Consider the following 25,440-nt stretch of genomic DNA (forward strand, 5'->3'; position numbering starts at 1 on the left):
GTATATGTGAGAATAGCACGGAAAGAAGAGAGGCGAAAAATCTAGGTCTGAGCGATAACAGGGGTAGACTCTGTATCCCTTGCGGCTAGCTGCTGCGCGCGCCTTGGTGTTGGGTCGCCAGGGTTCGCGTCCACGGTTCTCAGACATCCATGGAAGAGGTAGAGGGGGGTCCCGGCACCCACTCCTTTCGCGACATGGTCACAGGCAACTCTAAGGATCTGGAATCATCCTTCTTCACGAAGCTAACAACCTACAACGCATTTCATTCTTCAAGAACAAGCCTTTCGACGAAAGTAAAACGGCAGGAAACTGGTAAAGAGGCAGGGACCCTACCTGCCAAAGGAACTACCTCTGCAAAAGCTTCGTCTCTAGCGGAAACAGAGGAAACAGAGGGAAACCAACCGCAAAAGGCAAGAGCAAAAACAAAAAGTAACTACAATCCGAAAGCCAAGAAAATTCTTGTGCTAGAAATACAAGACCCTGATGTAGCAGTCTATAGAGACTATATGCAGGAGCACGCAGTCATCTACAAGTTCATGGGCATTTGGCCCACAGAAAAAGCCCTAAACTGGTGGATACAAACCAAATGGAAACCAAAAGGAGAAATCAGGCTTCAACTGGGCTCAAAGGGATTCTTCACGGTCATCTTCAACCTCCTGGAAGACAGAGATAGGATTTTCAAAGGAGGCCCCTACTTCTTCAACTCTGCGGGACTTTACATGAGATTCTAGAAAGAGAACTTCACCCCAGAGAAAGAGGATTTCACAAGGGTCCCAGTTTGGGTAAGACTTTACTCTCTACCAACTGACTACTAGGTGCCTTCAGTTCTCAAGGGAATAGGAGACGAACTAGGAGAATATATAAAGATGTCAGAGGGCACAAAAAATGGACATTATGTCTCCTATGCTAGAATCTGTGTCTACATCGACGTCTCGAGAGCCCTACCTGAGGCAATAAAACTAATATTCAGAGACGAAGTCTGGCTTCAAAGCATCGACTATGAACATATTCCATTCCGCTGTAGGAAATGCCATGAACATGGACACCTTTTTAGGGATTGTCCACGAAACAAAGCTCCTCAAAACAACAAGCAAGCTCACAAGAAAAAAGATGAACAAGGTTTCACCAAAGTCGGTCCAAGAAACAGGAATAACAAGAAGACACAGGGTAAAAAAGATCAATATCAGGCAACAAGCCCAAACAAATATGAGGCACTGAAAAAAACGCAAGAAAACCCTCTCTTGAAAAGCAAAAATAAAGAGGAGACACCTAGAAATCTACAAAACGCAGAAAATCAAGAGCAAGTAGAGCACTACTCGAAACACACACATACAGAAGACAACAACACACAGGAAGATACTGAAATGGAACCAGCACTATTGGATCCCACCCCGGAGGATAATGCGATAGAGGAGGCACTGGAGGGAGTTGACCTCTTATCGATTGCGGAAGAGTGGAAGAAAAACAGTCTAGCAGCGATTCCAGAAGACCAAATTCAGAAAATAGAAGGGGCCTATCTCCTACAGGAGGAATTAAAACAGAGTACAAACCAAAATCCACCTAGGGACAGAGCAGCAAATGGCATACTGGCGAATATGACAACAAGAAAATATAACCCAAAAGGGCCAAGCAGGAAGAGAGGAAGAAAAACAACCAACAACCTCCTTCAGGAACAAGGCGCCAGACTCCTAAATGAAGGCAAGGTAAAGGCCCTCACCCTAACTCCTCTCCATTATCAATGAATTGCATCTCTTGGAACATTAGAGACCTTGATGGTACTGGGAAGAAGAGAGTCTTGAAAAACAGACTCATAACTGATAAACTGTAGGAATTTACAGGGTAAGTTCCTCAAGTAGAACACCAAAGGACACTGCTCACAAACAGATCACAGATCAATACACCAATATTCTTGACATGGTTAAAACCCTCAAAGAGGGAAACAGTCCACAGCCTGAGCCAACGCAGCCACTTCAGGCAATTTATTAATGTAAAAGAAAGAAAATTTACATAATCTTCTCTCATGAACGGACACCTTACAAATGACCCTCCATGCTCTTTAACTAGAGATCATGGACCAATCGGGTGTTAAGCCACGAATCAAGTGTCGGTAATACCGAGGAGAGAATGAACCGTCGGATCACTTCATGTCTAGAACATATTGTGACTGTCGAATTGTATGTTACAAAAAGTACATAGTAAAGAAACACACTTTACCTAACTATACACTAGACCAAGTTATACTTAACTATTTCCTATGTGTCGAAATATCCTAACATCCCCCCTTAAGAACAACTTGGGATAAGATTGAAGGATGTACAAAGATGACACAATAGGAGAAGGAAGGAGGCATTAGAGCCTATCCCCCTTTAGTGACAACTCCCTGAACTCCAACCATAAATTGAAGTTTAGAAAACTTCGCCTCTATGAGAGCCTTCCTAAAGATGTCTGCAACTTGATCATCGGTTGAACAATATTGCACTTCAAGAACATGGTCATGAATGAGCTTTCTGATGAAGTGCATGTGTAGTTCAATGTGTTTGTTGCGCTGATGTTAGACTCGATCTTTGCATAGTTGAATGGCACTTTGATTACCACACCAAAGTGTAGTCGGATGTTGCTACTGAAAACCAAACTTTCACAGGATCTAATGAAGCCACAGGGCTTCCTTACTAGCTTCTACGGCGCCACGATACTATGCTTCTACTGAAGAAAGAGAAATGGCACTTTGTTTCTTGCAAGCCCATTTAATAGGTCCAGAACCAAGAGTGAAGACATAACCTGCAGTAGACTTCCGGTCATCAGGGTCACCAACCCAATCGAAATTAGTGAAACCAACCAATAGAGGAGATGCTTCTGCATTGTAATGAATCCCAAACTGAATTGTACCTCGAACATAACGAAGTATTCTTTTAGCTGCTTTCTAATGACTTTCATGTGGGTTTTGCATAAACCGAGCAATAAGGCCAACAACAAAGGAAACGCCGGACGGGTATGGGTCAGATACAAAAGTTTTCCAACAAGCTGACGGTATAAGGTAGCATCAACTTCAGGGGAAGTACAAGTGACTAAAATTTTGGCTCCAGATTGAAAGAGAGAAGGCATTGGCTTACAGTCTTCCATGTGAAAGTGGCGTAGAAGATCACAGGCATACTTGGACTAGGAAAGGGAGATACCTTCTTTGGATTGCAAGACTTGAAGACCAAGAAAATAATGCAAGTGTCCTAAGTCTATCATTTCAAACTGCTTTTTAAGGCTAGACTTCACATGGTTTATAAGGTTGGGATCACTACTAGTAAGGATAAGATCATCAACATAAGGAACAAGAATGATAAGAGACTTACCCACTTTCTTAGTGTAGACAGTATTGTCAGAACGACACCTAGAAAAGTCAGTATCTAAAAGAAAGCTATCCATTTTGGCATACCAAGCCCGAGGGGCTTGCTTCAAACCATAAAGGGATTTCTTAACCCGACATACAAGGTTGGAGTCTGTTTGTATAAAGCCAAGAGGTTGTTCCATATAGATTTCTTCATGCAAGTCCCCATGCAAGAAGGCAAATTTAACATCCATCTGAGGGACTTCCCATTCGAAAGAGGCAGCAAGGGAAAGAACAAGGCGGATAGAGTTCATTTTGGCAACAGGGGAGAAGGTTTCAGTATAGTCAATGCCTTCAACTTGTGAAAAACCCTTAGCAACAAGATGAGCTTTATGTTTATCAACTTTTCCATCTAGTCCAAACTTGGTTTTGTAAACCCATTTGCATCTAACAAATTTTCGTCCCTTTGGAAGAGGAACAAGGTCCCATGTATCATTTGCCAATAGTGAACGATATTCTTCATTCATAGCTACGTCCCAATCTGGATGGTCTGAAGCTTCTACAAAGGTGTCAGGATCATAATTCGTTGAAGCTTGAGCCAGTAAAGAAGAGACTCTATCAAAATGAGAACGTGTGCGATGCTAATCTGCAGGATCACCTGCAAGAGCACCTGTTGCATCCCGAGTAGAGTGGAGCCATTTTGGAAGTTGAGGAGCTGAAGAAGGATCCCGAGAAGGTGGGGGAGGATTGTCATCCTCACTGTCATCATCTGAAGAAGAAATATTTTCAGAAGTAGAAGGGATAGAGAGAGGTGGCACATCTGCTGAACTAGGCTCGTAGGCCGATATATTTTCAGCAAACTTTACATCTCTTCTAATGATAACATTTTTGGATTTAGGTGGAAGAAGTCTATATCCTTTGACATCTTCAGAATATCAAACAAAAAGACATTTTTCACTCTTAGGTTCTAAGGCTTTATGTTTCTCATCTGGAATATGGGACCATGCTTCACTTCCAAAAACACGAAGTGACTTACATCTGGTTTAATTGAGCTCCATGCTTCTTCTGGAGTGATACTCTTTAAAACCTTAGCAGGAGTGCAATTTACTATGTAATTTGCACAGTTAATTGTTTCTGCGCAAAAATTAAGACTAAGTCCTTTAGATTGAAGCATACAATTAGCCATTAACTTTAAGGTGCGATTCTTCCTTTCAGCTACACCATTTTGCTGTGGAGTATATGGAACAGTATGTTGCAATTGAATTCCATGCTCAGTGCAAAAGTTGATGGATTTTTGGTTATAATATTCTCCGCCATTATCAGATCTTAGCTTAAGAATTTGATGTCCAGATTGTTTCTCAACAAAGGCCTTAAAGGCCAAGAACATGTTAAAGACTTCACTCGAGTTTTAAGAAGTATACCCAAGTGCGTCTGGAGAAATCATCAATGAAAGTTAAGAAATACTTGTAGCCAGAGAATGAAACAACTGGAAGTGGACCACATAAATCACTATGCACAAGTTGTAAAGGGGCTGAGGTGTGCCAAGAGGCACGTTTTTCAAAACTATCCCGATGATGTTTTCTGAGTACACATCCGGAACAAACACCATCTTTGCAAGATACCATAGGAAGACCTGTCACCATATTTTCTTTACATCGATTTTGAAGGGAGCGATAGTTTAAATGACCAGATCGCTCATGCCAAAGTTTGCTCACTTCATCATTATGAGCAACAAATACCGAGGGAAGAATTGATGACCCAAAGTTGTTAAACTTATACAACCTTGTAGAATCATCAGCAATGCCAGTAGCTAAAATTTGTCTAGGATCTCTTAGGTCCTTAATTACAACATCATGAGGTGAAAATTCAATGACTTTACCTTCACCTGAATGAGTTATCTAATATACAAATAGAAGGTTGCAGGATAAGGTAGGAACACATAATACATCATTAAATTGACCATTGTCTAGATGAATAGTTCCAGTCCCTACAACACTAACAAATCTATCATCACCAACATATATGTTTTTGGTGTTACAATCATTTAAAGAAGAAAACATGGCTTTGTTTTTTGCCATGTGATAAGAAGCTCTAGAATCAATGAGCCACTCATGAGAATGAAAAGAAGAAGATACATTTAGTGCATAACCAGACTGAGATGCTTGACAACCACATGCAGAAAGTGTTATTCCTGAAGATGAAGTTGAAGTTGAAGAGTGCTCCAAATGATGTTATGTTTCTTCATTGCTGCTTCCAAGGCTTCCATCTTCTTAAAGCATTTGGATTCTAAGTGGCCATCTCGGTTACAAAAGTTGCAATGTCTATCAGGGTTCTTCCCTTTGTTTTTATTTGCCTTATCATTTTGTTGAATTGATTTTTCATTTTGAGACTAAAATTGCTTGGTACCCTTGTTTGGTTTAGGACCATTCTTTTTAGGATGTTGCTTCTTAGGATTCTTTGAATTTGGTTGTTGCTGGGTTGTTAAGGCTTTCTTATAAGAGTTCCCAATATTAAGAAGACCAAGATGTAAGAGTTTTTCTTGTTCTCTTATTAAAGAATCACAAAAGGCATCAAGAGAGGGGGACTTGTAGTCTTGTCCTTGAGAAATAAAGGCTTCTCTTGTAGAATGGAAGGTGAAACAAACAGAGAGTAGGCTGGTCCCAACTTAGTATGAATGGAATAGATAAGACTACCATCTTCTTTCTTAACCTTAACACCTTCCAAGAGAAGTCTAAGGGTTTTGAACTTAGACAAAAAATCTTCAATGGAAGAAAAATTATTCGGGTCCAACGTAAGCAACTCATTTTCGAGTTGATGGGCTCTAATTTCATTTTTAATTCCAAAAACTTTATTGAGTTGTTTCATTGCTTCATCAGGGTATCAAGTTCTATGATATAGAATCTAAGGTCTGGAGAAATAGACATCCCTATCAACCCACGTGCTTGATCTTGCATATTTTCCCATTTGGCTTGCTTATCTTTATCTTTAGGTTTAGCCTCTTGGCCTGAGGCTATTCTATAAAGACCTTTACTTCTAAGTAAATCGTCGATGTAGGACAACCATTGGAAGTAGTTGGTGTTGTCAAGAATAACTTGGCATGGACTTTCCATTTTAACAGAAACTAAGTGTTCCAATGGAAAGATCTCGAAAAATTAGGCCAATTCAAAAAAACGGCTCTGAAAACGGCTTCCGGATGAAAAAGTTATGGCTTTTTGAAGAAAAGTTGTTGAAGATGCCAACGAAGTACATGAATGTGCGGAAGTGAATGACAATGTTATATTTTTCAACCACCCCCCCCCCCTCCCCCTTCCAAACTTAATCTAATTAGCTCACTTTTAAAATATATATATATATGTGTGTGTGTGTGTGTGTGTGACCCACTTTTATAAATAAGTGAAAGTCACTTTTACAATGGTACTTTATGAGCTACCTACTAAATTATAACTTAAATAAAAGATAAAGAGACTTTAGAATTATAAGTGACTCACTTTTTATAATGGGTGAGAACACTTTTACATAAAGATCAATATCAGGCATCAAGCCCAAACAAATATGAGGCACTGAACAAAACGCAAGAAGACCCTCTCTCAAAAAGCAAAAATAAAGAGGATGCACCTGGAAATCTACAAAACACAGAAAATCAAGAGCAAGGAGTGCACTACTCAGAACACACACATACAAAAGACGACAACACACAAGAAGATAATAAAATGGAATCAGCACTGTTGGATCCCACCCCAGAGGACAATGCGATAGAGGAGGCACTGGAGGGAGTTGACGTCTTATCGATTGCGGAAGAGTGGAAGAAAAACGGTCTAGCAGCGATTCAAGAAGACCAGATTCAAAAAATAGAAGGAGCCTATCTCCTACAGGAGGAATTAAAACAGAGTACAAACCAAAATCCACCTAGGGACAGAGCAGCAAATGGCAAACTGGTGAATATGACAGAAAGAAAATATAACCCAAAAGGGCCAAGCAGGAAGAGAGGAAGAAAAACAATCGGTCAGCTCCTTCAAGAACTAGGCACCAGACTCCTAAATGAAGGCAAGGTAAAGGCCCTCACCCTAACTCCTCTCCATGTCAATGAATTGCATCTCTTGGAACATTAGAGGCCTCAATGGTGCTGGGAAGAAACAGACTCATAACTGATAAAATGTAGGAATTTACAGGGTAAGTTCCTCAGATAGAACACCAAAGGACACCGCTCACAAACAGATCACAGATCAATACTCCAGTATTCTTAACGTGGTTAAAACCTTCAAAGAGGGAAACAGTCCAGAAGGGAGTCAGCCTTCAAAGGGAGTAAACAGGCTCAAAGGGAGTCAACAACTCAGAGGAGGACATTCTTCAAGTTTAGGAAGTCATGGTACAAGAAGGCCATAAAGGATGCTCAAGATTGGGAGGTTTCTAGGAATAGGATGCCTTCGAAGAAGGATCCCTGTCATATAGTGGGAATCGCTTCTATCATATGGAGCAGCATGATAACGGAGCAAGGGTGGAATTCTGTTCTAGGTTCAAAGGCAGAGCCACTTCCAAGTGGTGTTATGGGAATACATCCCTCGCCAGGAGGGAGAGTTGATGTTTTGGGTAGCAGCAGGAGTATTCTCACGTGTGGGGCAAGTAGGCTAAGTGATGGGTTTTGCACCCATAGGCCCAGGTATTCTAATGACCCATGGTATAGACCCATAGAATTCTGATGACCTATCGTATTACACCCTTTGGAAAAGTATAAGTACAAGGGTGTATGATTCATTCTTGTGGCCAGAAAGAGAGCATCTTCTGAAGGAGAAGGCTAAGAAGCCTTAGGCCTATGGAGGCCAAGAGGGAATGTGGAAGGTGGCAAGTCGGCAAGAAAGCATTTTGTGGAGGAGAAAGCCAAGTAGGCCTCAGACCCCTTGATGGCCGAGAGGGTCTGTGGAAGGTGGTTGGCAAGATAGCATCTTGTAAAGGAGAAGGTCGAATAGGCCTCAAACACCTTGAGGGCCAAGAGGACTTGAGGAAGGTGGTTGGCAAGAGAGCATCTTGTGGAGGAGAAGGAAAAGAGGGTCGAGCTAAGTCGAGAGGGCCAAGTTGGCCAGAGGGCTTGTGGTGGTTGGCAAGAGATCAAAAGAGGCATCTTGGGGAGCCAAGTAGGCCGAGAGGGCCAAGTGAGCTGAGAGAACCAAGAGAGCCTATTGACAGCAAGAGGACCAAGAGGGCCTGTTGACAGCAAGAGGGCCGGGACAACCTGTTAATAGCAAAGAGGGTCGAGAGGGCCTATTGACAGCAAAGAGGGCCGAGAGGGTCTGTTGATGGCAAAATGGGCCTGTTGTTGGCAAAGAGGGCCGAGAGGACCTATCATTGGCAAAGAGGGCTGAGAGGACTTGTTGTTGGGAAAGAGGGCTGAGGGGGCCTCTTGATAGCCAAGAGGGTTGACAGGGACTGTTGACAGCAAAGATGGCCAACAAGGCCTATTGTTGGCAAAGAGGGACGAGAGGGCCTGTTGTTAACAAGAGAGCAACAAAGACGTGTAGGGACAGGCTGAGGAGATTTAAGACAGTGATAGTCATCCATTGCAGATGTATACTTGTTGGTCTTCCATGTTGATGCATTGCTAGGTGGTGAGGTCCTTTGAGACAGATTTGGTTGGCAGTTCGTGTATCAGTTAAAGGACTGTTAGAGAGGTGCTAGAAGAGCCTTAAGTACAGCTTCTTGTGAAGGACTACAAGGTTGTTAGTGGGCAGGTGTTGGAGAGCTCTCTAGGGAAGCAGGATGGCATAGCAAGGATTGAGAGTAGATCACTGTTTAGAGGGAGAATCGAACTTTGTTCCATGGAAAGGGAGGATCATGAGATTTTTGGAGGATAATGGGGTGGGAGAATTTGTGAAGCAGGCCATACTAACACCACAAGATCCCCAACAGTTAACCCAGCATACTAAGAATGATATCAAGGTAAGGAGGATTATTCTAGAAGGGGTTAGAGATCATATAGTTCCTCATATCCATGAGAAGAAGACAGCTTATGAGATGTTCAAAACTATTTTAGAACTATATCAGAGTACCAGTGATACCAGGAAGCTTGCTCTTAAGGAGAAGCTGAGGAGTATCTGAATGAGCAAGGATGAGCCCATCATCACATATTTGTCAAGGTTCACTCAGGTACGAGATGAGTTGGGTGGTGTGGGCGTGATTGTATCTGATCATGACCTTGTGAGTTTGGCCTTACTAGGACTTCACAAATCTTGGCATGGTTTCCAAAATGTTGTGAATTTTCCCAATTGGGAAAGGTTTTGGATTGACTGTGTTTTGGAAGAGATCTGGAGAGGGACTAGAAATGGTAGATCAGTTATGTCAGTGGATGAGGAGAATCCTTGCCCTAGCAGGAAAGACCAAGGGCAAGAAGGGCCAAGGAGATGTCGAGTTTAGAAGGGCAAGAAGAAGGATATGAGCAAGATCAAGTGCCCCCATTGCCATGAGTTTGGACATTATGCCACTAAGTGTCCTAAGCGGAAGGAGTCCAGTAAGGATCATGTAGTTGCATAAGCGGAGGTAGATGCATTTTCTGCTCAGTTCGAGAAAGATTTCTCATTGATTGCTTGCATGGAAAGCTCAACAAATAGTAGTATATGGTATATTGATTCAGGAGCATCCTTCCACATGACCAGGAACAAGAAGAGTTTCAGCCACCTGAAGGAGAAGGACATGCAGTTTCAGATTGAGCTAGGAGATGATGGTCAGTATGCAGCTAGAGGAGTTGGTACTATCAGTTTTTAGAGGGAGTCAAGTAATCCTCTTCATCTCAGTGAGGCAAAATCTTGTTTCGGTAGCTTCCCTTGAGAACAAGAGATATGATATCATCTTCAGCAGAGGTAAGGCGTACCTCCAGCACTTAGCTTCTGGATGTAAGAAGTGAATAGGTGTGAGGGTGAAGAATCTTTACAAGTTGCAGGTAGAGATAGGTGCAGCATTGAGCAGCAAGGCAGAGACAGCTCAGAGTAGAGAAGTGGTGGTTGAGCGAGAGCAAGATAGAGCTCTCAAGATGGAGCCTCAGCCAATATCTCAGTTTGAGTCTAAGCTAGTTGGCAGTTGGGCTGACTAGCAGGATGATGAGGAGCATAGCCCAGGGCGAGTGGAGGCAGCCACTCAGTCAGTGACTCCCAGTATAGGGAGAGTTTGAGCCAAGTGGGCAGAGGATTTGTTTAAGGAGATCAAGAGAGAGTTGGATCTTCCAGTATCACCTTTAGCCAAAAGAAGCAACCCCAGAGGTACATAGAGTACATGGCACTTATGACTAAAGTGATGGACTCGAAAAGTATGGTGGGAAAGAACAGGTCTTCATATCAAGTTCTGCACAAGAAAGCAGGGGAGTCTTCTAGCTCAAAGAGAGCCGCAGAGAATGTGGTAGTATTGGAGACAGATTGAGGTGGACGAAGTCCTTCTAAAAGCACCTTCCTCACTAAGAGGGAGTGTTGAAAATAGTAGCGAGAGAAGTTCCTTCTTTGACTTGTGCCTTAGTCAAAGAGACCACAAGCAGTCCTTCCTTAGCATGCACAAGTTCCTATAAGTTAGGGTGAATTCCTATAAGTTAGGACAGGCTCCTATAATTTAGGATGAGTTCCTAAAAGTTAGGGTGAGTTCATGAAGTAGTTTAACTCATGCAAATAGTTGGAGGCTCAGTTGTTTGTCTCCTAGTGTGAGTTAGAAGTCTCAATAGTTATTTGTGGCTAGGATGAGTTACATGAGTCAATTAGACTCAGTTAACTAGTCAATCATGAGTTCCAAAAATAAACTTGTCAGATTTAGCATGAGCGAAAAGCTTATAAGGAGGATGAAGGCACATAATTGATTCATTGTTTTGTGAGCACGCTTTGGTGAGACAAGACAATAGAGAGCACAAATTTGTGTGCAGGAGCTTGTGTGTGTGGGAAGGGCGTACTAAGGAGAAGCTTGTGCGCGGATTGATAGAAGAGAATTCCTTGGGATTTGCGCTAGGGTTTAGGATTTAAATCCTAAATAATAGGATCTCCTTATGCGCAAGGATTGAGGAAGCAGATCAGGGTCCTTGCAAGAGAACAATATTGTTTTATGATTGAAACAGTTGTATTGTAAGAGATCTATTGCCGAACTTTCTATCAATAAAATTCTCAAACAAGCAAAGGGTTTTCCCAGTTGGTTCCCTAGAAAATTTTGTGTTATTGTATTGCATGAATGTGTTTTTAATTTTGTTCTATTCCACTGAAAAAGAGTAGAGAAATAATGTGTCTTGGTGTTACAATTCAGTTTCAGAATCGTTCACTACAGCTATGCAAAATTTTCAAGGATTTTCTATAATGTGCACCGAATTTAGTTCCCAAAATCTAACAGAGACGCTATAAATAAATGATAGATGAGTGCATTTGATAATGATATGAGCAAGAAGAGATCTGTGTGCAAGAGAAGCTATGGAATACTCTTAGGGGTTTTAAGGTGGAGCAAAAATGTAATTTGTGGTTGAAGAAGTCATCTTGGCATTTTTGCTATAACTTTTCTTCTAGGATGTTTCCAACCGTAAAATTTTGAGATAAAGGTCAGATCTTCGTGTACAAGTGATAAAATTTCCAAGCATTAGTTCGCTATACTTTCTGAGATATGCCCTATGGAAGTTAGGGTTTGTGATTAATCTTGAAATCTACTTCAAAAGAGTCATATTGACATTTTCATTATAACTTAAGTTCTAGGACGTTGCAAACCATGAAATTTTGAGGAAATAGAGGCAAGATCTCTAGTACATGTAGTCAAAATTTCAAACTTTGGTTCAACGGAATGTTGCACGACGTGGGGGCGAAGCGGGGATGCGGAAGCGTCATTTCCCAAAAATCTAGGAAGCGAAGCATCTCGGAAGCGTCTACTATATGGAACATTTTTTTGGAAGCAGGGACGCGGAAGCGTCATTTCCCAAAAATCTAGGAAGCGAAGCATCTCGGAAGCGTATATATATATATATATATATATATATATATATATATATAATTTTGCATTTATATTAAAAAAACATCCAAAATACCAAATTAGTTGTTGAAGACATGAAAACATGTATATTTTTACATAAATCAAGATAAATATGGCATCCATTGTACATCAATGATTAATTATTCCAACATCAACCATTTAGAATCTAGATTCCTCTTCTCTTGTCTAGCCTTTGCCTATACTTCAATTCTCTAGGGATATTAGTCAACATTGCCCAATTTTGATTAAACAGCCTAATCCAAGCCTTGTAATATGTTAGAGAAAGCTTAACATGCCTGATCAATGACTTTGACATGAGTGAAGGGTACATTTTTGCTAAGGCCATGACAAAGTAGTTCAACAATCAACAACACCAACACTGGGGTACATATAGGGCCCGCTCTTGATTAAATGCCAATCACATGCCCTCATACATGATATAATCTAATGAAACGCCACAATCCCATTGATCCTGAAACTGTTAAGTCTACTGAATTTTGAATGGGATATGAAATTATATTTTCTCCATATGAAGTCTTTGAAACCACTCTCAAACATTCTGAGTCATTTCATGGTAATGTTAAAAATTTAAGTAAAAGGATGGAAATGAAAGATAAAGGAGAATGTCACTTTTACTTCAAGAATTTAACATTACCATTAGGGAGCATTTGGGGAGCATCAAGGGGCACCTTGGGAGTATTCGGAAAGTGTAGTTCCTCACATAACAATCCGAAATTTCCAAAAACAAAAAACAAAAAAAGCCCCGCAGAACTGTGTGAACCATCCACCTTCTCTCGGATCCATTCGCGATTTGCGGTGGATACACGCCCGAACCTCCATAGATGTGCACCCGATCCTTTTTGGATCCGCAAGATCGGGCCCCGACGGATCTGATTTTCTAGGAATCGTCAAAAAAAAGGCGGAACCGCGGATCCGATTTTCGGATCCATGGTTCCGCTGAAGGGTCAGTGGCGGATCCGTATAGGACGCGATTCCGCCTCTAAATCCTTGGGTGGGGGGGACAGATCTTGCAACACAGGTTCAGTGTAATTTCAAAGATATGCCCTATGGAAGTTAGGGTTTCTAAATTGTCTTGAAATCAGTTTCAAACAGGTCAAGTTTGGCATTTTTGCTATAACTTATTCTCTAGGATGTTTTCCATTATGAAATTCTCAAAAACCTATGGAGACATCTAGTAGTACCTCACAAAAATTTTAGACTTTGGTTTGCTATACTTTCAGAGATATTCCTTATGGAAGTTAGGGTTTCTAAATGATCCTAAATTCATTTTCAAACATGTCACCTTAGAATTTTTGTTGCAACTTCTTTTCTAGGACTTTTCAAACAAAGAAATTTTCAAAGATCTAAGGAGACATACAAAAGTGCCTCTGGTAAAAACTTCACAATAAATTTGCAAAAATGGATACATGGTATGCATTACAAGTTCGTTCTTGGGAAGAGACCAAAAAAACAAGTTTTGGGCGCAGCAAACCTCGTGAGCATAAATGCAGCAAGCAAACCTGGTAAAGGCAGAAGCAGCTAGCTAATCCTAATTGGATCATTATATTGTTTGTCTTCCATATTGATCCTTTCAGAGTGGAAAATGTGAAGGAATCATCTCACAGGACCATTTTTACCAACATGGCCTAGTTTGGTAGATTGGAGTCTAAAACCTTCTGGGAGCATTTTGCGGCATCAAACAGCATTTTTTGGGGGGATAAAACTTTGTTGCTTTAGCACGACATCTTTTTTTCCTATTCTACACACAGAGACTTTTCCAACGACACAAGATTCGCCTCAACCAAAGTCTGTATGCAAATGTTAAGCCACTCGTAAGTTGATCTTCCTATTTTGACCACCGTAATTCGAGAAATTGCCACATCAACCCCCATTAATCATGGAAAGGAGGCTAGCCATGTGATCATGATGAAGAAGACTCTATAAGAGACCATATTGTAACTCTAGTTAATAGTTGAAGGAGTCAAACCTAACCACTTGTAAGTTGTTGGGTTGTGTTATAACCGGGCCACTAGGAGGAAATGGGGTTCCATTCTTTGCATGTGCGTTTTGTTCCATAGATGAGTAGAGAGGCCGAGAGGATAGGGAGAGAGCACACAAAGAGAATTTGTGCACTATAGTAACCCACAGGCCACAAGCCTTACTTCTTTGTACCTGCATCAATTTTCTATTCAAAGAAAGAGAGCAAAACAGCCTCATCTTCCACTTGGGTTTCTCCTGAAATAGTTTCCCAGGATATATCTTGTGTCAATTGTGGTTTGCGAGTTTTTATTTCATTGTTCTCTATTTTTTGCATAATTATAATTTGCACGCATGCACAATTAACAAATCCAAAAATCTAAGGAGAAATAAACCCTCATAATGTAGATTTCAGATTTTCTAATACATTTTAGTAGATTTGTTGTGACAAACTGTCCAGTGGAATATCCGTAGCAGTTTATGGATCACTAGCATACCTAGTGAAGGCAGAAGTAGCAAGCAAACTCAGTGAAGTAGTTTGGTGCCTGCGAATATTTGCAGCAGTGAGATTGGTGTCTCCAGTAGGTTGGTTCCTATGAAAATTTGCAATGGTGGTGATTGGTCTCTCCAATAGGTCATTCCTTACGAATATTTGCAACAATGGGGATTGGTATCTCTAGTAGGTTGGTGCCTATAATATTTGTAACAGTAGGTTGGTGCTACAAAGAATTATAAACAAAACAAAACAAAAATGTGGTTTTCTTCCAAAAAGATTTCCATGTAAACCTTGTGTGCCATGTTCTACAGCTGATAGATCTCGTATATGATTGTTTTCTTATGGTTCATGAATGTTTAAATAAGTAAAAATTGTCTTACATTGATTCCCCACCCCTCTCAGTATAATTGTGTGCTCAAGACTCCAGCCCCTTAGGGGGGGGCTAGAACCATCATCCAAGAACAAGATACACATCCACGACAAACAAATATACCAAAACCATACCATGATGAGATAGCATGGTCCATAACCATCAACTATGCAACCAAGGGATGATCAACAAGGAAATCACATGCAAGAAGACCACCAAACAAGCAAGCAGATCATAGAATCAAGAAGAAATAAGGCTCCCCCAACCAATGACGTCCAACAAATGAACCAATACCGTGAAGAGAAGGGGCTCCATGAAAATGTACCCCCCCGCCCCAAGTCAGTCCAATGCTCCAGGATACTAGCTGCATATCTCCATCTATGTGATGGAAATCATAGTGTGGACCCTTGTACAATATGAGGTGTAACAAGCCAAACATGCATTTCTTTTCGGTGTGAAAACAATTGAAGTTTTTTTTGGAGCATTTGCATCAAGAAGCAAAACCATTTGGAACAAAAACAATTGAACGATATGGTCTATGTTGAGTACATGTACACCATGAAAATGGAGATTGTAGCCATTCATAGAGGTTACCAGCTTCATTATTCAGAAAAAAACAGGAAACAACTGGCTCTGATAGAATCTAATCCTGTTCTGGAAAGCAAGAAGCTAATACTGCTCTAGAGAAGTTGGAAGAGAGGGAAACCAAATACGATGCCTTCATCAATGCAATTCTCACCTCAGATGAAGAGGATAATGGAGAGCAAGACACTGCTAAGAAGAAAGAACAGCATCATGCTGCTGAAGGAATGGTGGTTGGAACCCCATCAAATCCCATCCATCTGAACAGTGAAGCCTAGGAATGATCTCCAGGCCTACTCCATTTCCTCCTGTTTATTTGAAGAATATTGTGATGATTTTCACCAATTTGTGATCTTGCAGACTTCTGATTATAAGTTGGAGGCTCTAGAAATCGTTTTGAGATCTAGTTGCCTGCAATTCTTGAGCTCTGGTCCCCAATTTTAGATCATGTGTTTCTGAGTCAAAGTGTAGTTTGTCAGTGTCAGTGCTTATGTCAAAATATTGATCGCAGCTTTTTACAGAGGTCTGCAAGATACACAGTAAATGAGCCAAAATTTGCGATTTGGATCATGATTTTTTGGAAACTAGGCAAAATACTGCAATCTAGTTGCAAAATAACAACTTCTCACGATGAAAATATCTAATGTTCCATGTCGGTTCATATGACAGGGAACATTCCATCTTAGTTCTGGAGCACTCTACTAGGATTGCTCAAGCTTTGCTCTCATACAAAGCACATCTCAGTAGAAGTGGGGGTGAGATAGCTCCCATGCATCATTGATGGGAACCTATCTGGTGAAATGCATCAAAGATGTATGCAGGATACTAGTGCCCCACAGATTTCCCCCATCTTCCCCAATTTTCTTGATGGAGGGCAGCTATTCCCCCTCCTTCCCCCATTTTCAGTATGGAGGATAGTATTAACCAATAATGCACAGGACTCAGTTCCCTTGACAGCACTTGTGGATTCCCCCAATATTCCCCGATTGTGGATGAAGAAGAGCATTTTTCCCTCCTCTTCCCCAATTTTCCAGATGGAGGAGAGCACTTATTCCTCCTCCTTCCTGATTTTCCGGATACAGTTGGGTGATTATCCCTCCCCCACCTTCCCTGATTTTCCAAATGGAGGACAGTATTAACCACCCTCTTTCCCTGTTTTTCTGGATGGAGGAGGGCATTTATTCCCTCCTTTCCCGATTTTCAGGATGGAGGGGAGTGTGTTTGATCCACGTCTTTCCCAATTTTCAGGATGGAGGAGGGCAGTATTATGCAACCTGGTAACCCTAAAAGACTCAGTGGGAATGGATCCCACAACCTCTGTATGCATTACACCTTAGTGGAATGAGTGTTCAAGAGGCCCCTATAATACACTGGCAAAACACGAAAAGCTGTGAGAACGAAAATGTCAAAAACAAAATTGAACTGACATAAAGAATCCTTCACGCCTTATTTTAAAAGAATATGGCCACCTAACATACGCAGCTTGATTAAGACAAGAGTGGTTGTTGTTCGCAGTGCATGCAGTTAAACTACTCCTTGAGCATGACATTTTGACAAATTTTATTGGATTCTGCAGTTCTAAACGTGCATCTTACCCTTTTTTGGTTAAAATGATATTTTGACATATTTTTCATGTGTGTGTAACCGATTTTCATTAGCATCCAGGATGAAGGGACTGTAATGTTCATATTTCAGCACAGACACCAAGAATTCCCTCGTAGAATTAATAAGGATAAAAATTGATCCATTTGAAATAACAAGGGACAACAATGAGTAAAATGAAGTGCATTTCAATACACATGGAGGCAGTAATAGATCACCTCCGCACCTTAACTGAAAGCCAGCAAGGAGAAGCTTCAACAAGAGTGAGCAAGAGGGAACCTCTCCAGGATGACTCGGTTACCCAACACTCCCCCTAACTCATGCAGTGTAGTTATAATTGGATAGGAGGATCTTTTGTAAGGCATTATAGCCGTTTAAATTCAGTATTAAGTGTAGTTAAGAAGAGCTTCGAGAACTATGGGTCTGCGAACCCAATTTTGAATATCAGCTCTTGTAATCTTCCCCTTATTGTAATAGTTTTTGAACCGCAAGTTTTATAATACACAAGTAGACGACGTTGTTAAAAAAAAAAAAATGAAGTGCATTTCAATCAAGTGTCCTGTGAACCTATCAAAGTTATGGAATCATAAAGCCATTAACAAGAAGAAAAGTCTTCTTATTTTCAGCACCATATAGCAGGGTCGAACAAAAATATAAAACTAGAACAAATATAAACATTGCGATCCAAAAGTTAAAAAGAAAACATGCACAAATTAACACAAACCCTAGGCAGAGAGAAGAGCCTCCTGAGGGATCCATTACCACGTTTCAACCATGGTGACAAAAGACTCCAGAAAACTAATTGCTATAGAGGGCAAGCTGAAATTGAATGACTCCGCCAAACACAAAACCAATGTAGAAATGCCAAAATTCGATAAAAACAGATCATAGGACGGATTCGGGCAGCTGCATATGTTGAACTAAATTTCAGCAACATTACACGGAAATCATGATCATCGGCATTGCTACATTCTAAACTCTGAATGGTAATAGACCATTGTTAAAATTCGTAATTATATGAAGAGTGCTGTCATTGCTTGAATGTCTGATCTGTAATGAAAAAACATATGCTCGACAAATTTAGCAGAATTGCACGCGCAAGACCTACCTAAATTGATGTAACCCTTGTCTATGCAGATCTTGAGATCTCGCAATCGATCCTGTTAGGAGCGCTGATCCTTCCACCTACCAGCTCCCTCGGGAGTGAGTCAGTGAGATCAGAGATCGAAAACAAAATATCGCAAATAAATATGCAAAATTTTTTATGTTACCTTAGAATGATATAATGATATTATTAATGTCAAGAAGTAAGAGAGTTTTAATATTTAGAAATATAATTGTGTCCACCAGTATTTTGAAATATATATGTCTTGAATTCATTACTCGTATGTTATCTTATGGCGTATTTTAATACGGCAATTTATTTTGTTGTTTAGTGTAATTATATTTACTTATTATAAATATATCAGAATAGATTTATTAATATTGAAAAGATATAAACTTTATATATAAATATAAAAGATGATAAGAAATAATTTGATTGGTTTATTTCTTTATCTAAATTAAAATGTTTAGAGATGATGTGAGTTTTAGGAGTTCTATGGGGTATCAAGATAGTTAATATTGAGTATCTTTATCCAAAACCTTTGTTCTCTTTTATTTGGAAAAAAAAAACAAAAAAGAAGAATTTAATGTTTTTGTTAGAAATATAATGGAGTTATTTAAGGTTTGTTAGAGTTGTTAGTAGTATTGTTATTTTCTTAAGAAATTAATAAAGAAGAATAAATGTTTTTATCTATTTATTCTATGAAGTGTAAAACATTTGATTTGTGTGGGGTTTAGTCTTTGCCAAGTCACAAGTTTAAATTTTATTGAGAGAGGTTGAGGATGGGAGTCACTTTTGGGGGAATTAAACTATCCCAGGGGGTGTTCAAGCTCGATTGAGCTTCGGCAAATCATTCTTCTATCCAACATTGGTGTTGGCCCTAGCCTAGGTGATCTGAATTGGATCCTTAAACATTCTCTAAGTTTTCATGACTGTTTCAAATTATGTCAAGCTTTGAAATCTTATGGATATCGAGCTTATCAGAAATAACTTCTGAACAATGGCAATTTGTGGTCAGCACGGAACAACAAGGACCCTCGGTCAAAGCGCGCACACTGTTGACCCATGGTGACCGTGCACTGGCACAAATTGACAAATGGGAGGTCAAATCCAAAAATAGAGGCAATTTCTGATATGTGATCCAAAAACAGAGGCAGTTTCTGATAAAGCGCTAATCGCATATCGCAGGGCATCCCCCTCAGTGAAGGAAAAGCCCCAAGCGCTCGATCACGAGGAAAAGCATAAAACCGTACGGGAATCGCCAATTCCGTCAGAAGGTGGGTCCCACACTAAAACCAGCAGGATATCGGAAGGGCTTCAAGCGGTAAGCGGGTTCGATCGAGTCTCGCCCGATGCCATACACTGGGTGACACGTGTCCAGCGGATGAGAGAGAAAACCGCTCACATCGCGCGGGTAAAGGTCAGGCTACTTACCCGCGCGATATGGATGGAGACCGTAGGATCTAGAGGCTCCAGATCAACGGCGAAGAAATGATCCGATGGATGACCAGATTCGACGGGGAAATAGGCTGAGTCATATAAGATTTGAGGTCCGGCATGACCGATGAGTTGGCAGAGGAATCAGTTTCGCAGGCAATCTTGGAGCAACGGAAATAATGACCGTTCAAAGAGAACTGACACTCAGTTCGTGAGGAAACAAGTGGCCACCTCTCTCTGAAGCGTTACACAGTGATGATGACGCAAAGCAGGGGAATTCCAGTGGGCAGAGGCAGGAGATCCAGAGAGCTGGGAAGCAGAAACGAACAGTCAGGGAGCAGATTGGCTTTAAGCCACGAACAGACAAAGAGTAAAGACAGAGGTAGAGAAAGAGAAGCAGAAAGTCGAGAGGCAAGAAAGAAGTGAATTACAGAGAACAGAGACCCCGAGCTGACCTATAGAGCAAAGGCAGCATCGAGCAGACAAAGATAGAGAGAGTCCGAGAGTCTGTGAACTCTAGAGAAGGCTTGAGAGGTTCAAGCAACTCTTCTATGTATACCTGTTAGGTATTGAGTACCAAATGGGACTCCTACCACTGAGACCAGTTGAGGTCGAGATCCAGTAAGGGGAGTTTTTGTACTCTAGAGACTTGGGGAATCCAAGTACAATCCTACTGATCATCATTTGTTAAAGTGAGACTCAAATTGAGCTCCTTATTCTAAAAACTTTGCTTTAAGACACAATAGAAAGGCCACCACTGAAGGTTGGACCAGGAGACGTAGCCCAGGAGGATTGGGTGAACTCCTTATTAAGCTTGTTGTGTTTTATGTGTTTCTCTTACTGTTTCAGTGTCTGTGTATTTCGCAATCTTATCGATCCGTTGCATAAAATAACATAGGCACACCCCAGCACATGATTCTGTAATACCTTCATTATTTCTCTGAGGTCATCTATGGGTGATTTCAAATCAAGTGGTATCAGAGCATGGTTGTTAAGGTTAGACAAGCTTGTGCTGGATTTTGTTGTTGAATGCTAACTAGATCAAAGCTTAAATTAGGAGAAGGGGAGTTGGTTGAAACTAACCTGGAAATTGGGAGAGCCTATCCTCGGAAGAAAACGTCAGAAGAAAGTCCCTTGGGACCAAACCCCCAATTTATAGATAGTTTCCTGGCTATGAGGTCCATGGTAGAGGAAATGTATAGGGACTTTAAGAAACATAACGATGAAGATTCATCAAGCTCCAAACAAGATAAAGGAGAAGAAGAGTCTCTCCTCCGTGACCACTCAAAAGGCAAAGGGAAAGAAGAAAACTTTCTCACACCTCCTAATAGCCCTGAACATAAAAAGAAGACATCTTTGATTAAATTAGATGTTAAATTTGATTTACCAATATATGATGGAGAGTTGAATGCAGAGAAGCTAGATAATTGGATTAGACAAATTGATGTTTATTGCAGAGTGCAGAGTATCGACTCAGACAAGAGTAAGATTCAGCTAGCCAACCTACGCCTCGGAGGCACTGCCTTGGTATGGTGGGAAGGTAGGACACAAGCTGACATGAAGAAACATGGTAAGATTCTTTCTGTCTGGAGTGAATTTGTTTCTGCAATCAAAAAGCAGTTCTATCCACTAGCTTACATGCAGCAAGCCATGATGAGTTGGCAAACTCTTCACCAATTGAAAGGGCAAAGTGTACAAGGTTACACCCAAGAATTTAGGAAAAGAGCTTTGATTCTAGGAATTTCATTAGACTCACTTGAGACTTTGTTGAAGTACATAGGTGGTCTACACAGCTACATGAGGCACACTATCCTCATGTTTAATCCCACTAGTATAGATGAGGTATATGTTCAAGCTACGCATCTAGAAGCTAGAGGAAAGAATGGGAACCCAGAATTTGGGGGATCATCCAAGCCCATTGCAAGCAAGAATAAGGAGAAAAGAAAATAAAAATGGAAAGAGAGGAAGGCCAACACTGCACAGAAAAGCAAGTCTTCATGCACTCACTATAAGAAGGATGGGCATGATGATGAGCACTGTTGGATCCTGCATCCGGAGCTGAGACCTAAGAAGTTCGAGGGCAAGAAGAAGAAGACTGCTGCAGCTATTCAGAAAGATTTGGGGTCAGACTTAGGAGATGAAACAACCATTGCAGCCACAGGTATAAAAGGTAAAAATTTTGAAGCATCTACTAGTAATTCTGCACAATCTATTAATAATGAAGAAAATGAGAGAAAAAGACATGAGCTTTTCCATATTCGAGTTATTTCCAAACATCAAAAGATTGATACTTTGTTTGATAGTGGCTCACAAGTAAATTTAATTTCTGAAGCAATTGTAAAGAAGTTGGGATTATTGACTATAGCTCACAAGAAACCATACCCATTAGGTTGGTTAAGTGATAAAGCACAACTACAAGTGACTAGACAATGTAAACTTAAGTTTTCTTTTGGGTCAGCACTTGTAGATGAGGTTGAGTTAGATATGGTTCCTTTGGATATATGTGGAATTGTTTTGGGAAGTCCCTACTTGTATGATAGAAAAGTTATTCTCTATAGAGCTGAGAACAAGTATCTCCTCGTTAAAGATGGAATCAATATATTGTAAGAGCTCATAAGCTCAAGAATAATTATACTCTCATAAACTCAAGGCAGATGAAACGAATTGTAAATTCATGCAAACAATTTTTACTGATGGTTGTAAAGGAAAAGAAACCTGATAAAACCAATGTATTTGAGGGCTATGATGCTAAACAACAAGCTGATTTAGAAAAAGTTGTTTCAGAATATGATATCTTGTTTCAAGAACCTAAAGGTCTGCCACCCAAAAAGGAAATAGTGCATGATATTAATTTGCAGCAAGATGCTCCATTGCCTAACATCGGAATGTACAGGTTGTCCGCTTTAGAGAATGCAGAAATCAAGAAGCAGGTGCAGGAGTTGCTCGAGAAGGGGTTCATCAGACCTAGCACATCACCATGTGGGTCTCCAATCATTTTGGTGAAAAAGAAAGATGGCTCGTGGAGAATGTGCATTGATTACCGAACATTGAATAAGATAACAATCAAAAATCATTACCCTCTTCCTCGCATAGATGATCTATCAGATCAGTTAAAGGAAGTTGTTTATTTTTCCAAGTTAGACTTGCATAGTGGATATCATCAGGTTAGAGTTGCAGAACAAGATGCATGGAAGATTGTTTTCAAAACAAAGCAGGGATTGTATGAGTGGCTGGTTATGCCTTTTGGCTTAACTAATGCTCCTGCTACTTTCATGAGAGTAATGAATGTTGTACTCAAACCTTTTCTTGATGATTTTGTTATTGTATATCTGGATGACATTCTTATCTTTAGCAAAACGTGGGAAGAACATTTAAAGCATGTTAAACAGGCACTAGATGTTTTGAAAAGAGAAAAACTTTATGTTAAACTCTCAATATGTGAATTTCGCAAAACATCTTTGAATTATTTGGGACATATAGTACGGGGTGGTGAATTGAAGATAGATCCCTCTAAGGTGGCAGTCATTGTAAACTGGCCTAAACCCAAATCTACTACCGAAGTTAGAAGCTTCTTAGGAGCAGCACAATATTGGAGAAAGTTCATTTCTAACTTTTCCTTAATTGCAGCTCCCTTACATGCTTTAACAAGATTAAACAAGGTGTTTCAGTGGAGAGGCAAACAACAGAAAGCCTTCCACACCTTGAAAGAAAAGATTAGTACAACACCAGTACTAGCACTGCCCGATCTTCAAAGACCATTTGAGATCCAAAAGGATGCCAATGACTATGCCATGGGAGTAGTGTTGATACAACACGGTAAACCCATATGTTATCATTCTGAGACATTTAATTCTGCAGTAGTTAACTATCCCACATATGATAAAGAATTGTATGCATTAATACAGAGTGTGAAAAAGTGGAAACATTATTTAATGGGCAAAGAGACAGTTATACATATTGATCATCAACCACTCCAATATCTACACTCCCAAACTAAGTTGCAGCAATCAAGACACTATAAATGGATGGGTTTTCTACAACAGTTTCATTTAGTCATTAGATATAAAAAGGGCATACACAATAAAGTTGCAGATATGTTATCTAGACCAATTATAAATGCATCTACTATACTTAAGCATAATTCAGTATTGCATGAGAGCTACATTGAACAATATGCTCAAGATATAGATTTTAAAGATGTATATGCAACTTCAAGTCAAGGCAAACGAGTAGAAGAATTGGATTATCACATTAAGGACCAACTCTTGTATCATTGTGGGAAGCTATGCATTCCATAAACTGAAAGAGTAAAGATAATTCGAGAAGCACACACTTCCCTAATATCAAGTCACTTTGGGGTAAGTAAAATGGTTGCACAGCTACAAAGATTTTGTTATTGGCCAAAAATGAATGAGACAGTTTCTAGATATGTAAGAGGGTGTACCATGTGTGCTAAAAGCAAGCCCAGCAATAGAAAACTAGGCTTGTACACTCCACTACCAGTTCCTTCCCATCCTTGGGAAAGTGTTTCCATGGACTTTGTTGGAGGACTGCCTAAATTTAGGAAAGGTCGTGACTATTTATATGTTGTTGTGGATAGGTTTAGCAAAATGTGTATTTTAATACCTTGTAATAAATAGATTACAGCTGAACAAACTGCAAAGTTGTTCTTTCAACATGTATGGGTTCATTTTGGATTACCCACTTCCATTGTATCTGATCGAGACACCCGATTTGTTGGGAAGTTTTGGTCGAGTCTGTGGGAACTGATGGACACCAAACTGAAGAAAAGCACAACCTTTCATCCATAGACAGATGGCCAGACAGAAGTGGTCAACAGGACAGTGATCCAGTTGCTCAGAGGCTATTGCAGCAAGCATCCCAAACTTTGGGATGAACATTTGTGTTATGTGTAGCATGCTTACAATCGAGCAAAACATTCTTCTACACAGAGATCTCCTTTTGAGACCTGTTTTGGTTTCACACCAAGGTCTCCCTTGGATTTTGTCTTTGGTAAAGACATAGCAGTTGATGGACACAGTGATGTGGACAAGGCAACCAAGTTCATTGAACAAATCCAAGAGATTCACCAGGCAGTACAGGAACAGTTGGAAAAGAGCCAAGCCAAGTATAAGGCAAGGCATGACAAGCATCGAATGGAGCATAGTTTCCAAGTTGGTGATCAAGTCTGGCTATATATCAGCAAAGACAGAATGCAAGGTGAAGGTAAAAAGCTAAAGCCAATAAGGTATGGACCTTTCAAGATACTTGAGAAAATTGGTGAGAATGCTTTTCGCCTTGATTTACCAGCTTACATGCACATCTACTCAGTCGTTAATGCAGACAACTTGAGACTATTTGAACCTTCATTAATTGAAGATCCCAAAGAGCAGAGTCAATTGCCTTCTGTTGATGATCTGTTACCTGAATATCTCAATGAATTGCAGGAAGATACGGTTCTGGACAGAAAGGTAAGGACGACGCGCAGGGGAGATGTTGAGTACCTCAAGATTAGACTCCAGGGTTCAAAGCCAAGTAGTGCAAAGTGGATAGAGATTGGACAAGTGAGACAACTATACCCTCACTTA

The 25,440-nt window shown here is 40.4% G+C and overlaps 1 protein-coding gene across 3 annotated transcripts in view; it reads right to left on the bottom strand.

Moving 5' to 3' along the window:
- The window catches only part of LOC149163530 (heat-inducible transcription repressor), a 250,116-nt gene extending 231,518 nt beyond the window's left edge, over nucleotides 1-18,598 (bottom strand). For 2 of the 3 annotated variants that reach the window (XM_089431767.1, XM_089431768.1), the window contains exon 1: nucleotides 18,419-18,597. The gene's annotated coding sequence lies outside the window, so the exon portion shown is untranslated. Of the gene's footprint in view, nucleotides 1-18,418 lie in introns of all 3 variants that reach the window. The other variant, XM_089431769.1, reaches the window with a different exon arrangement.
- Nucleotides 18,599-25,440: the final 6,842 nt, after the last annotated feature.

This window comes from Pinus tabuliformis, chromosome 5_1 (assembly GCF_031772625.1).
Source record: "Pinus tabuliformis cultivar Carrire ecotype Pingquan chromosome 5_1, CPIR1, whole genome shotgun sequence".
Lineage (NCBI taxonomy): Eukaryota > Viridiplantae > Streptophyta > Pinopsida > Pinales > Pinaceae > Pinus > Pinus tabuliformis.